The 17,134-nt window shown below is 38.4% G+C and overlaps 1 long non-coding RNA gene across 2 annotated transcripts in view; it reads left to right on the top strand.

Annotated features, from left to right (window-relative positions):
* The window catches only part of LOC104689378, a 285,241-nt gene that overhangs the window by 96,191 nt on the left and 171,916 nt on the right, over window positions 1-17,134 (top strand). For both annotated transcript variants that reach the window (XR_751779.4, XR_002045405.3), the window contains exon 2: window positions 3,968-4,062. This is a non-coding gene — a long non-coding RNA (uncharacterized LOC104689378). The remainder of the gene's footprint in view (window positions 1-3,967; window positions 4,063-17,134) is intronic.

Raw genomic sequence — 17,134 nt, 5'->3', positions numbered from 1 at the left:
TTTGAATATGAAATCTTTTGCTAGTCCCAGAGAGCTCCTGATGGAAATTTGTAAGGTCATGACTGACTTGATGGTGTAGTTATGAATTCCTGCTGAACATTAAGCACATTGCTATTCTTCTCATCTCTGTTTGGTCATTAAGGAAAGCAATGAACATCACATGGTGTCAGAAGCGTGGAGAGAGAATGAATTTGGGAAGGCTTCAGCAAAGGTCACATAAAAAAAGGAAAGGGGAAGAAAACCCAAAGTGGGACTATGGTAGCTCAAAGCTTTCTTACATAGGTTTTATAAGAAGTTATTTTATGTTTGTTTTTTAGAAGAGTCTCAAAAGTTTATTGCATATATTGTGGAAAAGAAGAGCACAGATATGCCTTTGACCCTGAGATTGTACTGGATGTTGGGATTATTTAAGAGACATATTAAACATATAAACATAATTAATCACTTACCTGCTGACAGAAAGAGTGTGAGTGTCAGTGATATGAGCTAAACTCTGGGTTGTAGTAAACAGAATGATCTGGGCAGAAAACCCTAAAAATTCTGCATGTGGCTGGAGCATTCTAAGTGCAACAGCAAACACACAGTAACGTGCTGCTGTTAAATGATGGCTCCAGCACAGCAAGATTTTCAAAGAAATTCAAATAAATAAATAGCAACTTAACTGAGACAAAACAAAGTGCTTGATGAAATTACAGGCAGACTTGGGCACAGGCAAAATTAATTTTTCATCCCAAAGTCCTTCAAGCTCTGTCCTTGCAGAGCAAAGGCGGTGTGACTTTGTGTATTAAATACAGGTTGTTTTCCTTCTGTAAATATGTAACTGCTTTATTTCATTAGGAGCTCTCTCCTCCACTTGACTGCTTAGTAAATAACTTCTCACTTCAATGAGGTCAAAACCTTCCTTCCAATCCTCAGTAAAGATTTTTTTCGTGCAAACCTTATATTTTATGTCTCTGTGTCAAAAGCCTTTGTGATAAGCGTCTAAGAGCTATAGTTGTAGCTATTACTGAGTTTTCACTTGTCCAAGGCCATTTTGTGACAATAAGATGCTCACCTTTTCCTCTTTAGGAAACCTATAACTTCTTCCCAAACTTGTCACACTTTATAGAAAAAAATCACAATTAATTTCAACCCATCAATTTTCAAAGTTATCCAGGGAAACAGGTTCTTACTTTGTAAATTGACTTTTTTACTTGATCGGCTACTACTGAAATTGAGTAAAAGCATGATTGATTAATCTTCAGGACTAACTTAAACCTGTTCATTCTGGTGTTGCTTTTCTTGTCATTCACGCTCTGGTTAATTAATATCATCACATTTTAAGAACAACTCTGCCTGGTGAAACTGAAGGCGACCTGCTTCAGGAAATAATGTATTAATACATTGTTGTGGTGCTGTGCTGTTCTGCCTGGTATGCAGGCTGCCTGCTCTAATGGAGGATGTGAGGAATTTATTTTTTGTAAGTAGTGACCTTTTCCACCAGGGCATGTGCTAAATGGCAGCCAGCTATGCATCAGAAAACAATTATGCCTGGCAGTGCAACTGTTCATATGTTCACAAGGTTTTTGAGTTCTTGAGTTTTCCCTGGCATTTAATCTGAGCCATGCACTGGAAAGGAATCAACTTTCTAAAATAAATACACATATTTTTGGAATCCAGACCTGGAAATTATGTTGTTGAGTATCCATTTTTATATTTCACACTGTCTGAGAGATGGCTATATTGTCATTGATCAGGTGTATTATTAAATGTTTGAGACATTTTTGCTGCCATTTATTTCCCATTTCAGGACTGATTTGGTATGATTTTTTAAATTGTCTGGAGGAAACATTTTTCAAAAGCATGTGTAGAAATATGCTTTTGAGCAGGTGAAGTGATTTAAGAGATTCAAAGGAAGAAGAGGCTGAAATGAGACCTGGTGTAGCTGTACCTGTTTTTCTTGTTCTCTTTTTTCTCTTTATTTTTTTCTTTTCTGGTATTTGTTGTTTGGTTGTTTTTAGAGCAGAATTTCTTGCTCCATTTTCATTACAGTGATAGGCTATTGAGAGTGCATTTATCTGTCCGTAAATCACAAAGGCACCAAGCCTTTGTTAAAAGTCAACAGAAATTGGGCACTTATTTCTCTACCTTTTCCCCTGCTCATAGCCAGTGGACTGAATTGTTGAATTGTTTTTATTTTTTTCTTTTTCTTTTGCATTATTATACAAAAAATGTGTGCTCTGAATGAGTCTAATTATTACTTTTTTCCAAGAGCTACAGAAATGCTATTTATTTGATTCTAAGGAGAAAAGACTGCTCTGATTTTACATTGGAGGTCCGCTACATAGAAGTGACTAAGGCATTGTAGTGTAGTCCCAAAACAAAAGTGTTTTGAGATGGGCTGCTTAGAGTTCCCATTTATAAAAAAAGTCAAAGCCATATCCCAGCAGGACTTTATAGGTCTTTTCAGGAGTGATATCAGTTTTATTGGTTCTTTTCATTTGCACCGGGATTTGCGTTTGTTATCAATTTAGTAGGGTGAGAAATCCTGTTGTTGTGAAATCCTTGGTTTTAGAGGTGAGCAGTTCTAGCAATAAAAAGGGTTTTAATTCTGTCATGGATATATTTTCTTTTCAGAAGTGCTCTGAATTTTCGCACACTGTATTTTAAGCATTTAGTTGTTCTATTTTTGTGATATTTGAGTTAAAAAGAAAGGAACTATTCATATGCTTGCCTGTAAACTATTCTGTTTGAATAGGGATATTCAGTACTTTGTCAATGAGAATGTTGCTGTGTAATAGCACAGATTTACCAGCTGCAGAAAGTAGTTTGGTGTGTTAGTTGTTTCCTTTGGGTCCTATGTTTTTTTAAACAAACCATATCATTTGTAGTTCCTGGAAACATTTCTTCTTCTTTGTAAGTTAGAATGTTACCAAAAAAAAGTCAGTGTTGGAACTAATTTGGAACCCATTTTTAATTAGAAGCAGATGAAACAACTAATAAAAACTTTACAAAACAGAGAAGCCCTCTCCTTCCCCATTTAATTTCCTGAATTTTTTTTCCCGGTCTCACCCCTTGCTGAGCAAATGCACGATTTCTCCACTTCAGCTTGAGAGGAAGAAGCCTTGTGAAAATGCAAAATCCACAGATGCCAAAACATCCACTGATAAAACATCTCAGTGATGCATTTTCATTCATCTCTGAATAACAGCAGCTGCTTTCACTGCTTTTCCTTCTAAAGGGGGGAATTCCTATAGTTAAAATGGTACCTTAAATATATATGCACATATTTTTATGTAGATATATTTATATACACCTATAGCTGCATTAGATTGAAGCACACCTGCAACCTGCTTTGTACATTCCTAGTGGATATAATTAGTAAAATCGTCACTACAGGGAAGCATGGATGAGCAATAGATGTTAAACTTTTAAAATGTATTAGTCTGAATAAAGGCTATGAAGGTTTCTATCAACTGGAACTGGGCCAAAATGGCTTTCTCATTATTTTAAGAACAGATGAACTCTCCTTATTTTTTCTATTTTTTCTTTTTCCCCTTTTGTATTTTCTTTTTTTTTTCTATTGTGTAAACATTCAGTCAAAGCAATACTTCACTGCAAAAGCCTGGATTTTTTTTTTTTTTTTTAAATTCTTTGCAGGAAATTATTAGTATCTAATGAATCGTATGCAAATAATTATTATAAAGAATTTTCTAATAATAAATTATAAAGAGTTTTATAATAATAAACTATTATTATAAAGAATACCAGAATTACCAGGAAGTTTATTTTATTTATGAGTGGGTAGGTAGCTAGGTAAAAATATGCTTATATTTCCTATCATGTGTTTGCTACTATGCATGCTGTATTTAAAGTATACATGGCAGAACAAGAGAATTTCACAGTCTGAGATTTTCCCCATGCTTTTGTTTGTTTTAATTGTAAAATCTCAATAAATGTGGATGTTTCTTTCTTCTGCATTTTGCAGTTTACCCACCGTGGAGTCTGACAAGTGTTGGGATATCTGCATTAGAAAGAACCCACATCATTTGATACCTAAGCTATTTTACCTGTCCTGAGAAGGTAAGATGTTCCTTTCCCTCCTGTCCTTGGGTTTCTGCTGTCCTTGCTTTCTGTCGTTGGATGGATGGTGAAAAGTTGTTTTCCCTGTGAAGCACGCAGCCTGTCCTGCTGTTTTTAACTGCTTTTAGTTCCAGCCCAGTGGTCTGCGTTTCCCAGGAAATGCCAGCTGACCATGGGAAGAGGCCCAGCTCAGCAGAATGAATCCCATTCCACCACAGCAGTTGGGGAACCTCATGGAATGGCTCTGTGTAACTCCCAGCTCTGAGCAGTTCTTAAAAACGCTGCCCTTTCGTGCTTCCCAAATCCTGGAAGCCAGCAGCTCCTGTGAGTCCCCTGTTTCTCTGTGGTCTGATATTTACTCCCCTCTGACATACAGGGGCTGCCCTGTTTGCCAGCTTTTCCTAAATTAGGAAATAGGATCTAATGTGTGGTTGGGGGAACACCAAAGGCAGCTGTTTCATGGAGGGCTCAGCACAGATGTGTGCACTTGGAGCTGGAGAATGAACAGCACAGCAACACAACATACTGGGTGAAATATTTCCATAACTTGTCTTTCTGTAGAAAACTTCTTTTAAAGGGAAATTTTGGGGAAAATAGCTCCCAGAGACAGTTTGCCAGGGCTGATGTGGCTCTTGTAAACTGAGAGGACATCACATCAGCTACCAGCAGGACAGTGTAATGCTCTGATTTCTGTGCTCTTATGTAACTTTAGTCAGAATCTAGCAGATTTAATAGAATGACTTTATCAGTATGAATACATTTTAGGTCAAGCCTTACTTTATGCCTGTGGTTTTAGCCAGTGAATAAAGTGGGTTTTTTCCTGTACATCTGTTGTATTCCTGGCATCATGTTGGCAGCCGCTTTCAAAGAGTGCTGGAAAAATATGAAGAAATACATGTGTCAAGATTTTGATAAGGGTGAGTTTGAAATTTCAGACGTCGAGAGTACAAGGCTTAATCACAATAAGACTTGGCTTTACAATTGTAGCATAGTTTAGTATACCTTAAAATATGTCTCACTATCCATGATTGGGTCATTTGGCTTGTTGAAAATGAGGCATTCAAACCCTGTGTCAATACAGTTTGGACTTTCTGTCCTTAATACAATACTTTTATGTCCTTTATGATATAATTGTAGATCTATCAGTGCTGATACCTTACAGGAGAGATCAATAAGCCTTTAAGCCTTTAATCTGTCCTAAATTTATGCCGGTTGAAGACTGCTCTGAATTCACTTGCTGGTTTTACAGTGGCCCAGATATACATTGTTAATAAACCCCCCCCCCCCCTTTTTTTTTTTTGGTGGTTTTAACCCATTTTTTGGTGTTTGTTTGTTTATAAACTTTTCTAATTAATCGAATGCTGTTTTCCAGAAAAATCTGGAAGGTCCTATTCACCCTCATGCAGCAGACAATCCTGCCTGCACTAACCCTCAGCCCTCTCCTTGAGTTCTCTGATTTCTAATGCGGCTGACCCCGGCTGAACTCTGTCAGAGGGGCTCTCACAAAAGAGGGGCCTCTGATCTGACAAATCGATTGGCAGTGAGGGAGATTTAATGGGCAACGACCTCCCTAACAAGGTCTGGTGCCTTTTCCCGGGAAGCCTGGAGCTGCAGGGAGGATGGGGAGAGCAGAGGGGGAGCCTCCCTACTCAGGAACCAGGGCTGAGAATGAAGAGAGGCAACAAAAGGCTCTCAGCTTCTCGCCTAATCAGCCCGACAAAGGAAACAACTATATCTGATTTAGAAGCTGTTAAGTGGAGGTCAATTGCCAATAATTGGGCCAATTAAAACCAAATACTGAAATGATATTACCAGTCCAGCCTGGACTCTACTGAAGTCAGGTAATTAGAGGATGGAACCTCAATACTCAATTCAAATCTGCAGGGAAGAAGTTGGTGTGGTTAACGGACAAGCTAGATTTAAAAAAGAAAAACCAAAAAAAAAGTGGATGGTAATTGGCACAACCCCTCATTTAGCACAAAATCTTTATTTTAAAAGCAGATGCTGTCACTTTCAATGAGCTGTAATGGTTTTTTAATTTCACAGCCATGAAGTAGGTAGGAAGATAATTTGGCAATGTATAGATCGAATATACACTTAATTAGAGCTGCTAAAGCAACATGTTAGCAGGTACATTTCACTGTGACAGAGCCACAGAGTCCTCCTGAAAATATTCAAAGTACCATGGTGTAGTCTCCTGTATTCTTGTCTGAACTTCAGTTCTCAAGTAATTAGTTTTGGGCTGTAACCAAGAGTAAGTGCCTTTCATTGCATGGGATGCATCTGCCTTGGATCTGCTGCCTCAGCAAAACAGATAAAACATTCCTGTGCAAAGATTCAGCATCACAATTAACAGAATAAAGCCTGTCTAAACTATTTCGGTCCAGACAGTTTACTGCCAAGATGCTTTGGTAATAATTTTAAGCATTAATAGCATGAATTTCTCTGCAAGGTGGTATTAGAAGATAAAAATGGTTTTCTGTATTTCTAAACATAACAATCCCAGAAAATTCAACCAGTCTAACCAAAAAGTAGCAAAGCACAATAACCTGCTTCTGGTATCACCTGTGGGGTGAAAACTCTCACTTAGCATGATCAGAAATATAATGTGAACCTGTTTCTGTTTGCAACTTGCTTAGAAAAGCTAGCAAAAAAAGCATTTGTGATCTTCTCTAAAGTGAGTATTTATGTCTGGGGTTCCTCATTTATTCTTTTGAACAAAATAACCAAAAGTACACATTAAGTGGCCTGTGGCATGTTATCAGAAAGCTAAATAATCGTATGGCTTCCATTTTTCTATCAACATCTCCTGAGGTAGCAGCTAATGAGAAAGCAGTGTGTCAGACTAAAATATATGTAAAATTCATACAAGCGGTATTTTTTGTAATATTTATGTACATGTGGCTGTATAAAGATAACTGATGGAAAGGACACACCAGTGGTGTATGCACACAGTGGAATAAGGGAAATGGTGCTGTTCCTTGGCTCCCAGTTGGACTGTGGTGTTTCAGTGCTGCCTCAGGAATTTCTGGAGATGGGATTTGCTGTGATTCCCTCTCCTGAGGATGCTCTGGTGTCTGATGTGAAGGGGTGTCTGATGCTGCAGCTTCTCCTGGTGTTGAGGTGTTGCAGAGCTGTTTCCTTTTCAGCAGGACATCAGCACCTGCAATCAACTGGTGACCAGAATTCCATTAAAAGTAGATTATTAGTAGAAGAGGTGTTCCACGCTTCTGCACAAAGATGTTTGCAAAACACAGCAAAATAGTTACAGCACTCTAGTTTTTTACATCAAACCATGCTGGAGACAGTGGTCATAGTCAGAAGAAAAAGATTTTTGTTCAGCCACACACCACTCCCCCATAAAAAAACCCAAAAATACCAAGCTACCTACTTTTGATTCAGAAGAAAGGCAGCAAAAGAAGTGTGAACAAACACACAGGATAAATAATTTGTTATTTTTCTCCATATCCAGGCATTGCACTAAGGTTCCTGTGCAACCAAAATGAGTATGAAATTCAACCAGTGTGAACAGGGGCTTTTGTTTTGCCCTCACAATTAATAGTAAAAAAAGTCCTCCACAAATACTTAAGTTTTACATGATTTTAAAAAATAAAGCAGTAAAACCAGAAAATTGACACAATTGTTATTAATAAAGCAGAAGTAGGAAAAGGCCTTGACAAATAAGAAAATGAAATTTTATCTGCTGATGTCATGAAGCCTTCCTCATGCCACTGAAATTCACCAGCACTTTCAGGGGTGTTTTTTAATAGTTCTAGAATTGTGTCCCAAATAACACCACATCTCAGAGAGTAGGGGAAAAAGAGAGGGAGAGAGTAAGACTTCATAGTCTGGGAAATGTCTGGTTGTTACCTTTAAAATAACATGAAAAGTCACGTAAGAATGAAGTGAATAACCACAGAAAGAGATTCTAAGTTCTCTCATTTTTCTAAAATTTTACTATTTGATAATTTTGGAAGTGATGCTGCTCTGCCCCTGAGGGTATTTTTCCATATCCTAAGTGATATCCTTTTCCCATCAAACTGCCATGCCCACCAAGCCAGAAAGTTCCAAAGCTAAAAGCTCCTTGAGAAATGAATAAAAATTTGTGTTATTGCATTTTAACCTATGCAGAATAAACAGCTTCTAATACTTTACTTCTAAAGTAAAATTAAAAACAGGATTAAATGAAAGTATATCCACATGTTTTCAGACATCTGTATACTTTCAAAATAAGAGTAGTTGGCTCACATCCAACATTATTTCTTTTTCCTCATTTCTCGTGGCTTACTTATGTTGAATTCTTTTAGTCATGCTGGGTTAGATGAACAAGCCTTTCATCAATTCCTCTTTTCCCCCCAACACAGTGGTAACAAAAGATTTTTCACGTTAATTCTGTCCCTTTCTGGAATATGTAATGCCAGTGTTTTGAGGAAAATGTTATGCAGAGCTACAGTAGAAATCTGCACTGAAATAAAGCATATGGAGCCAAGGAGCTGCTTGTTCCAACCTTGCAGCAAGCTTAAACTGAGATATTCAGGCATGGAAAATATTTTATTGAGTATAATCTGGATGTGTCAGGGCAATTGGAAGTGACAGAAGTATTTAGAGCTTTAAATAACCCCAGTGTTACTGTAACTGATCACCATCAGGATAAAAATTGAAGTGTAATTTGTTTGATACTCCCTCTGGCTTTCCTTTATATCTCTTTCTGCTTCTCCCCTTTGTAAATATATTGACTTTTATAGCCATGTTAACTTCCATGGCTTAAAAATTGTCTTTGTTTGCTTTGCAGTAATTGCAGCTTCTCCTTTGCTACTGACAAGATTTAGGCTTTGAGATAACTCTGTCACCTGGAGTTGTGGTTTTTAGGAGCTGTTTTCTTCCTGCCACTGTCAGGCTTTCACTCAGAGATGTGATGCTATCTCCCAGATTAATGCACATTACCCAAAGAAATGATCAGACAATATTTTCATCAACACTGGCAGACGTAACTAATGAGTCCCAAGTTTTATTGAGCAATAAAAATTCCGTTTTCAATGGAGTCTCGCTAAAAGCAAGGCTGTTTGTAGCTGTTTCCTCTTCCTGTAGCATTTGTTCTGCTCCCTGTAAAGATTCTGCATTTAAAAACCCTTAGTAGGGAGAGCACACAGCTTTGTGATACCTTTACCATGAAAAATTATCACTACTGGTAGTAAAACAATGGTAATGGTTCCCAGTTGTGGCATTCTTCAGCTGTCTGTACTTTTGTGTGTAACACTGAGTTTCACAGTGACTTCTCTGTCCTCTCCATCCTCACTGATTCACTTTGCAGAATTTTATATCCTCTCATTTGCAAGTTAAAATAATGCTTAGGCATTCATATTCCCCTAATAACAGAGCATATGCTTGGAACAAGGCTGTGGCCACCGTTTTTACTGCATCCTGATGAAGAGAGGGTGCAGCAGCTATGGGGACAACCCTCATCCTTGCAGGAAAAAAAGGTATTTTCCCTCTCCATTTTGGAGGCAGAGGAGATAAAGGCAAGAGAATAAAGATTTTTGTGTCTCTGCAACTCTCTTACAGCAATCAGAGTGGGTAGGATAGGTTATTATTAACATTTTCATTTTATAAATAGCAAGAAACTGCACTGTCTTGGGACACACAGGTGCATTAAGCTGTGTTCCATGGGCGTGACACCTCCCAGGGAAGCAAAGCTTTGCACCTAAGGCTGTTCTCCAGAACTTCCACCCCTCCTGGTGATGCCAGAAAATGAGATGCATTCTGCATTTTCGCTGACAGCAGATGTGGGTTGTTTCCTTTCCCATCCCAATGGGATAATTGTGGATATGCTGCTTTCCAGGTGGCCTTGGTGAGCTTTTAGCAGAGTCCAGTGTTGCAGAAGCCTCACAAAATCCTTCAGCCAGAGATAATGACCATTTATCCAACAGCATCCTGAGAGGCAGCTGAACACACCCTTGGCTACTTGGCAGGACACTGATCACACCTTTATTTTGCATTCAGGGTTCCAGGGAATGGCTGCTGTCCCAGGAGAAATGAAAAAGTTGTTTTTTTTTTTTTAAGTGGTTGTGTGGCAAGTCTTCCCCTGGGTAGGAGTGCTACTGAGCACTGCTGAGTGCTCAGGATGGGAAACCATCCCTGGAACAAGAAAAAACTGCAGCTAAAATATCATAATTTTGTAAACCTTTGTCTCAAAGACAAAACCCCCCAATGTTCTGTCAGAAGCAGTAACATGGCTTGGCATTTGTGGCTATTTTAAAGCTGTATTTTTCTGATATTAAAAAAACCCCAAACAAACCCAGAACCCAGACGAGTAAGATAACACTCTCACAAGCTCTACAGTTTTTAAAATATTTAACACAGAATAAGGATTAATAATTAAAACCATCTGTTTTGGGTAAAAGGCATTTGTGCTCGACCTTCTTTGGAGAGCTCTAATATTGCAGTAGCATTTTTTTGTGGTTGCATTTTATATTTTCCTGTAGAGTACAAGGAACTTGTGTGGTATCCATGAAAGTAAACACTGCAGGAATAACCCTGCATTTCCAGTTGCTGTGTCCTACTTACCTATGTTCCCCAGCTCATAATAATTTTCAATCATTAATTTATATCTTGTGTATTTTTATTTACATGGTGTGTTTTTATTTATAACTAATTGATGATTTGCCATGCTCTCTACCATATTGTACTTTACAGGATATAAACCCTACAGATTTAAGAAGTTTTCACTCATAGAAATAGTGAAAAAAGAGAGCAATGAAGAAGCTGCCTGGTAAAATTCCTAATGTGCCATAAAGTAAATGCTTTTGACTAACAAAAAAGACTCTAGATTTTTACACAGCTGTGGTTAACAATAGTGCAGTGATACTCTTAGGCACACAAATGGATGCACTTTCAAATACATGGTATAATTGCTGAATACATCCCCACTGGGACTGGGGATAGAACTACTGCAGAACAGCATTAGAATATGAAATAAGAAAGGCCATTTTTATGTCCTACAAAGTGAAGCAAAAGAATGCTGCCTCCAGATTGGCTACAAATTTTCTGCTGCTGGCTCAAAATAGAAAATTCTTGATTAGATTCTCATCCAAAATTTAGCCACAGGGATCTGGTGTGATGTTATGTATATGGGGAAAATACATGTATTTATTCTGCTGTGGATGCCAGTGCCTCCCTGGCCTTTTATTAAAAGTTATTCTTCTAACATAATCATGAGGTGAAGCTGTTCTGTGTCCTGCTAAGTGTGATGTGGCCTCACCCACTGCCTTGCAGACAGAGGTACCTTGGAGCTGCCCATGTAGCACATGGTCACCCGAGCTGGGAGCTCGTCATCCTTCCTGCTTTGGGGTTGTTTCTGCCTAAGTCTGGGAAACTGGCAGAGCTCCACCAGACCTGGAGCAGGGGAAGCATTTGGCCCAACCCTTCTGCAGGCAGGGCTATTCCTGTGCTCTGTGGGTATGAAGAGGCAGCACAGATGGTCAGAAGCTGAGCATTTTTTAATGGTTTGATGCCCTGTGCCTGAGGGGTGATAAAAGTCTCCGTCTGGATGGTGTGGTCAAGGTCAGGGTGTGCAGCTCCAGACTCCCTCTCACAGGGACAGAAGAGGAAGAAAGGCTGAGATGGCTTTGCACTTATTAACATTTCTTTTTAAATGTGTTATTAAATACAACCCTTCTCAACGCATAGCCAAAATATTTATAAAATTCGCACAAGTTTAAAAATTCCAATATATTTTTAAAAATAGCTCTGGGTATCCAACAGAACCACAATACTTTATTTTTCAGACAGGCAATAAATGAGACACACAAGTGAATAAATGAAGTTATATTTACTGTAGTTGTTCAGAAACATGAACAAGGTGATGCTCACCACAGCAGAGCACGTGGTGGTAGTAATGCTGCCTCTATGTGTACCTAATGCTTCTTTTCCTGTTTCAGCTTGGATATCGTTAGGTCAAAGCTATTTTCTCAAGGATGGATTTGGGATAAACTAAACACTCTCTCTTTCGGGCCCAGTGTGACATGCAGTAAGAATATTAATATCACATATAATAAGACTATAAATTGCCTTCTCTGTTCTTAAGAATGGTGTTGAAACACCAAAAAATAATAGAGAAGTTACCTATTTTGTGAGAGTGAATGAATATGCTAAGCAGATGCTCAAGACAAAAAATAAAACAATAAAAAGCCTGAAGAAATGGGATATAAAACTGTCTCATGCAGGTGCTTTCCTAGGAGAAAACAATTTCGATAACATCATGAATTACAGAAATAGTAACAGGTGAATCTAATACCCTGTGCTTATCTAGCAAGTGCTTGGCAAGATTAAGAGAAGACATGAAATTCTTCTCAGCTGATATACAGGGGTCCAACGGTTTGTTTGATACAACTGTTAATCATCTGCCCTGAAAGCTTTAATTATGTTTCTGGGATTAATGAATCTGATGTCCTGTTTGGGGTTTTTAGATTGTGAATTTTTTTTGTTGAGCATGTTGAATTGCTGCTCGGTTGTTTTAGGCAAACATGTGGGTAAAGGGTTTGACTTGTTTATTATAAAAGCCCTAAAAGCAGACTGATTTTATTTTTAATTATTTTTTTAGTAAAGGCAATTTATACTAACATGGAAAAGGATAATTGTCAATACAATATTGAGATTAAAAAAGAGTAGTGCATATTTCTTGGTCAAACTCTCTACAGTTGTACAGCTGTAGTCACTTTTTGCTTAGGTGGCTGCCAAATGAAATGATTTAAAATGTAAATATTTGTCGGTCTCTGTCACACCTTTTAAGTGTTTCTGCAAGTGCTTTTTAAAGCTCAGTTTGGTAATGTTCAGCACAGCTGCACTTCATCCTGTAAAGGCTTTATAGGGTAGAAAGAGCATGGGAGCAGTTCCACTGGGGCAGGAGAGGGGGCATTTCCTCAGGGGTCTGGAGCCAATGGCTAATTAAAAGAAATCAGCTTTTCTATGAATTTAAACAGGCCCCAGTGCATGATGTGCACCTTCTTTTCCCACACAGCTTCTGAAGAGTCCAGTATCTGCCATGTCAGGAACCTTGACAGGAAGCCACGGCTCCCTACAGGGTGTGCCCTCATTCAGGTTGTGGTACAGCCTTGTCTGGAAGCATCATTTAGTGAATCTTAATCCCTTTGGTTTGGGAGCCACATTCCACTTTCCAAGACCCTGGCTGGGTAGGATTAGGTAACAGCAATTATTGCTATTAAGAAATAGGAGGAATTAACCACAAAAAGTGAGTTGCAGATGATTTCAGTAGTCTCTTATATCAACTTAAAGGAAAAAGGTGTCCTGGACCCAAAAGATTATACAACAAAAAGGGCATGAATGTCAATTAGGTGAAGTGATCATCCCATGATGATTTAGAGGGACATTTGTAGAAATGCCACTCACTGAGTTGTGAAAGCTCATGTTCAGCAGAGTTACCTTCATCACAGGGACCAGGAGCCACAGACCCTGGGTGATTTTTAGATGGGCAAACTCTCTTAGTTCTTGTCATGGACAGCCAAGGTGCTCTGTTTGAGCTGGTCAGAAAAAAGCAATGCTGATTTTGGTATGATGAGGTTAAGGGAGAGGAAACAGTAATCTTAGGGGTTTGCATATTTAAAGTAGGAATTCTCATTCATTAGAATGAGCATTCAGTCATGAGTTAGAGAAGTAGTGATTTCACAGGGCTAAGAGATTAGAACTGGTCCTAAAATATGACAGTAATATGACCGTAGTGCAGCTTGCAATAATTCACTGCTTGTACGTGGCTCAGATGTGGTTGGTGAGATTTATCTAAAGCTGGGTCCACAACTCGTTGAAAGTCACTGTTGAATTACAGTGTTAGAGAGGTGAATAGTCAACAGGACCTTCTGAATGATGATGAGAAGTAAAAGAGCCTGGTTTAATCTTATTAGAAGGAGTCAAATGATACGGAAAGTGACTGAGAGCTAATCAGCCCTGGGGATTACTGTAAGGTTTTGGTGATTAACATGGTGTGATTTTTTTTATATTATTATTTTAGGTTTTCTCTGCCTATTCCATTAGTATAGCAGGAATAGAAAATAAAGTAAGTGTACTGTTTGACCTAGTCAGTCATTTGAGCCTAATCTTATTATTTTTAGCTGGATTCACATCATCATATTAGAACATCTCAGTCAGCAACATATAAAAGATACTCCCTTTCAATTTACTTTCCTGTTAACCATGTTCTTAAGCCCCAGGAAACTGGGGCACAATGTGAATGAATGAAGCAATCATTTGGGGTCTGAAATGGAAGATAGTGACAATTTTTTTGTCAAGGGAACAAATTACAGAATGTTTCACTTTGTGTGTGACTTCAATTCCTCAGTCACTGGATAGCAGCTTTAGCACAAACTTTCCATTATAGGAAGTAAGAGACTGAAATAGGAAAAAAGATATAATTCTCACTCAGAGTTCACCCAGAAGACAGACTGTATGAACTTTAAATCCTAAAAGAAGCTACTTATTGAAGATTTTGGGGAGATATATTGTACTACCAGACCCGTTCATTCCAGTTCCTGAGGCTTAGTGTTGGGACAGGGGGATTCAGACGAATTCCCAGGGCTGGATTGAAATAGCAACTCATTTTCTGTGTATTTAGGGCTGTGCACTGTGTTTATTAGGATCTCTGAGACACACAATCACATCCAAATACTCTTTTTTCTAGTCTTGAAAATAAAAGTCACCATTCCCTTCACTGGGAACAAAACTTGATGTTACACTCTGATTCCAGTCACCACAGTGCCATCTGTCTAAGACACAAAATAAAAAGTAAGAAGGCCCATGTAAAATAAAACAAATAATAAAAACACTCTGACAGGGGTCCATGCTTTTGCTGTAGTCTAGCTGTGATGCATAGCAACCAAAAAATATCCTAAAATGATATATTATATAATATACATAATATTCTAGAAGTTAATGAATTTCACCTCAGCTTTCTTAATTTGGCTGCAGAAGCTGTCTGCAGCTCCATCTACATCATGCTTATATAATTTCACATAGTTTGGGGGTATTTCTTCCACAGTTCAAATAACTCTTTTTTTTTGTTTAGTTTTGGGGGGGTTTGTTTCATTGTTTGTTTTATTTTGGTTTTGTCTTGGCTGTTTGGGTTTTTTTAAATTTAAAAATACAGGCTGACATTTTGAACCTTAAGATAGCATCATCAAGTAGGACTTAAATGTGATAATATAGGATGTCCAAAATTGGTAATGAATCCGTCTTTACAAGACCCTTGAAAAGAACATGAGTACGTGTGATAGAGCAAATAATTGAGCCTGGATTTAGAAGACTCTTACAGCATTGCCTGTACAAAGCAGCCTCTCTGTAAACTGAGCCCCTCAATCTGTGAGTTTGTTTTCCATTAACATCCGCACCATACATTAACACAGTGAGATTTATAAACTAGCCTTTAAAATTTACTAGATCTGAAGTGGGAAAAATCAGAGAGTCTCTGACAATCTCTGTAGATCAAAAAACCTTCTGTGAAGCAGAAGATTTTTCGGATTGTTTAAAATCCAAAAAGGAGGAATCTAAGCCAGCAGCTTTTTGATGATGGGCGCAGTGCTACCAAGAGCTTCAGAGCCACGGGTTTCGGTGGGATGGAGCCCTTGGAGCCCTTGCTTTGTTTTTCCCCTCTTTTTTTCCCTTTGGTTAAAATGAGAAAAAAAAAGAGCATTAATTTGAACTTACACTCATAACAACAGAAGTTGAAGAGCACTGGAGAAGGATCCTGTAAACATCTGAGCATTCTGAGGCTGAGCTCAGATACCATCTGTAATCGACCTCCCCAGCATTTATTTTCTTGATCTCATTAGGAGGCATCATAAATCACCATGGAAGACATGGACTTAAGGGAAGGCGGACCACAGATAGGAAAATAGGATTGCTGAGGAAAATAAAAGTCAAAATGCAAGTCTTGGGCTGGAGTAAGGTTCAACTCCCCATATATTGCATTATTATGTGTGTTTTCTGAACAAACACAACGAACATACTGTAATTCGGTAAATGTACATGTAAATCTGCTGAGATGGAATTGGCATTCTTAATGAGTCTTGAACTCAGTTACAAATAAATGAATCCCAACACTTTAAACCAATTCCACTGAATTATCTCTTGGGAATGCCCTGGGGCATTTTGCAAGGGGCAGAAGTCTGGAATTTTAGGTTTTGATACAAGATTGAGGTCAGTCTGGGATCAGTCTGGGATTCTGCTGGAGTTTCTGAGCACTGTCCTTGACGAGCTTTCTTTAGGACCTTCACTTCAGAACTCACAGGAAAAAAAGGATCACGGTTGTGTTACTTATCACTGTTGAAAGGATGGTTGAGTTTGAGACATGCAGTGCGCTCATCTCACCAGAAAGGGTTCCTGAGGGGCTGTGTTCCCTCTTTGCCATGGAAGACTTGGGAAATACAATATAGCTGACAAAAGTAATATTTTTCTTTTTTTTTTTTGGTTTAGAAATTATCAGACTTTGCTGCATTTTCCTTGGAGGCTTGGTACAGGCAGTGATAAGAGACGAGAACAAGAGAAGGCAAGAAAGGAATTTTAACATTAAAAGTAAACAGCTGGAGTGCTGGACTGTTTCTGAATGTATTTGATGACTAAACATTCTTGTTCTGTCTTTTGAATGTTAATTTGGCATGCTGCAGGTTGTATGACATGCATTTATCCAGGAGAAATCAGCTGCAGCACAATAAGCAGCAGTGTAGTTTATAATTATGGCTCTGTGCCTGCCTTAACAAGCTGGGTTTAAACTGAATTGTAAGTTCTGCAGCACTGAAGGAAATTCTATAATCCTTTCTTTTAGGGAAAAAAGGAAGACATTGGGCATCCTATATAAACAAAAGTACCTTAAGCACGCAATAGGAGTAGCCCTCTGTTGATTTTGTTACTTAATCCAGTATATTTTACTTTGACCTCTGCTTCCAGGTATTAATTCAACGCAGATTTCAGCACTGGTATTGCAGCGTTTTATGAGATCAGCTCTGAGGGTTAAATTAAAAATCTGACAGTTGATTAGGGGACCAACAATTTCTTACCTCCTTGAAAAGAA

Source organism: Corvus cornix, chromosome 1 (assembly GCF_000738735.6).
Source record: "Corvus cornix cornix isolate S_Up_H32 chromosome 1, ASM73873v5, whole genome shotgun sequence".
Classification (NCBI taxonomy): domain Eukaryota; kingdom Metazoa; phylum Chordata; class Aves; order Passeriformes; family Corvidae; genus Corvus; species Corvus cornix.
This window is presented reverse-complemented; position numbering and strand designations above follow the sequence as displayed.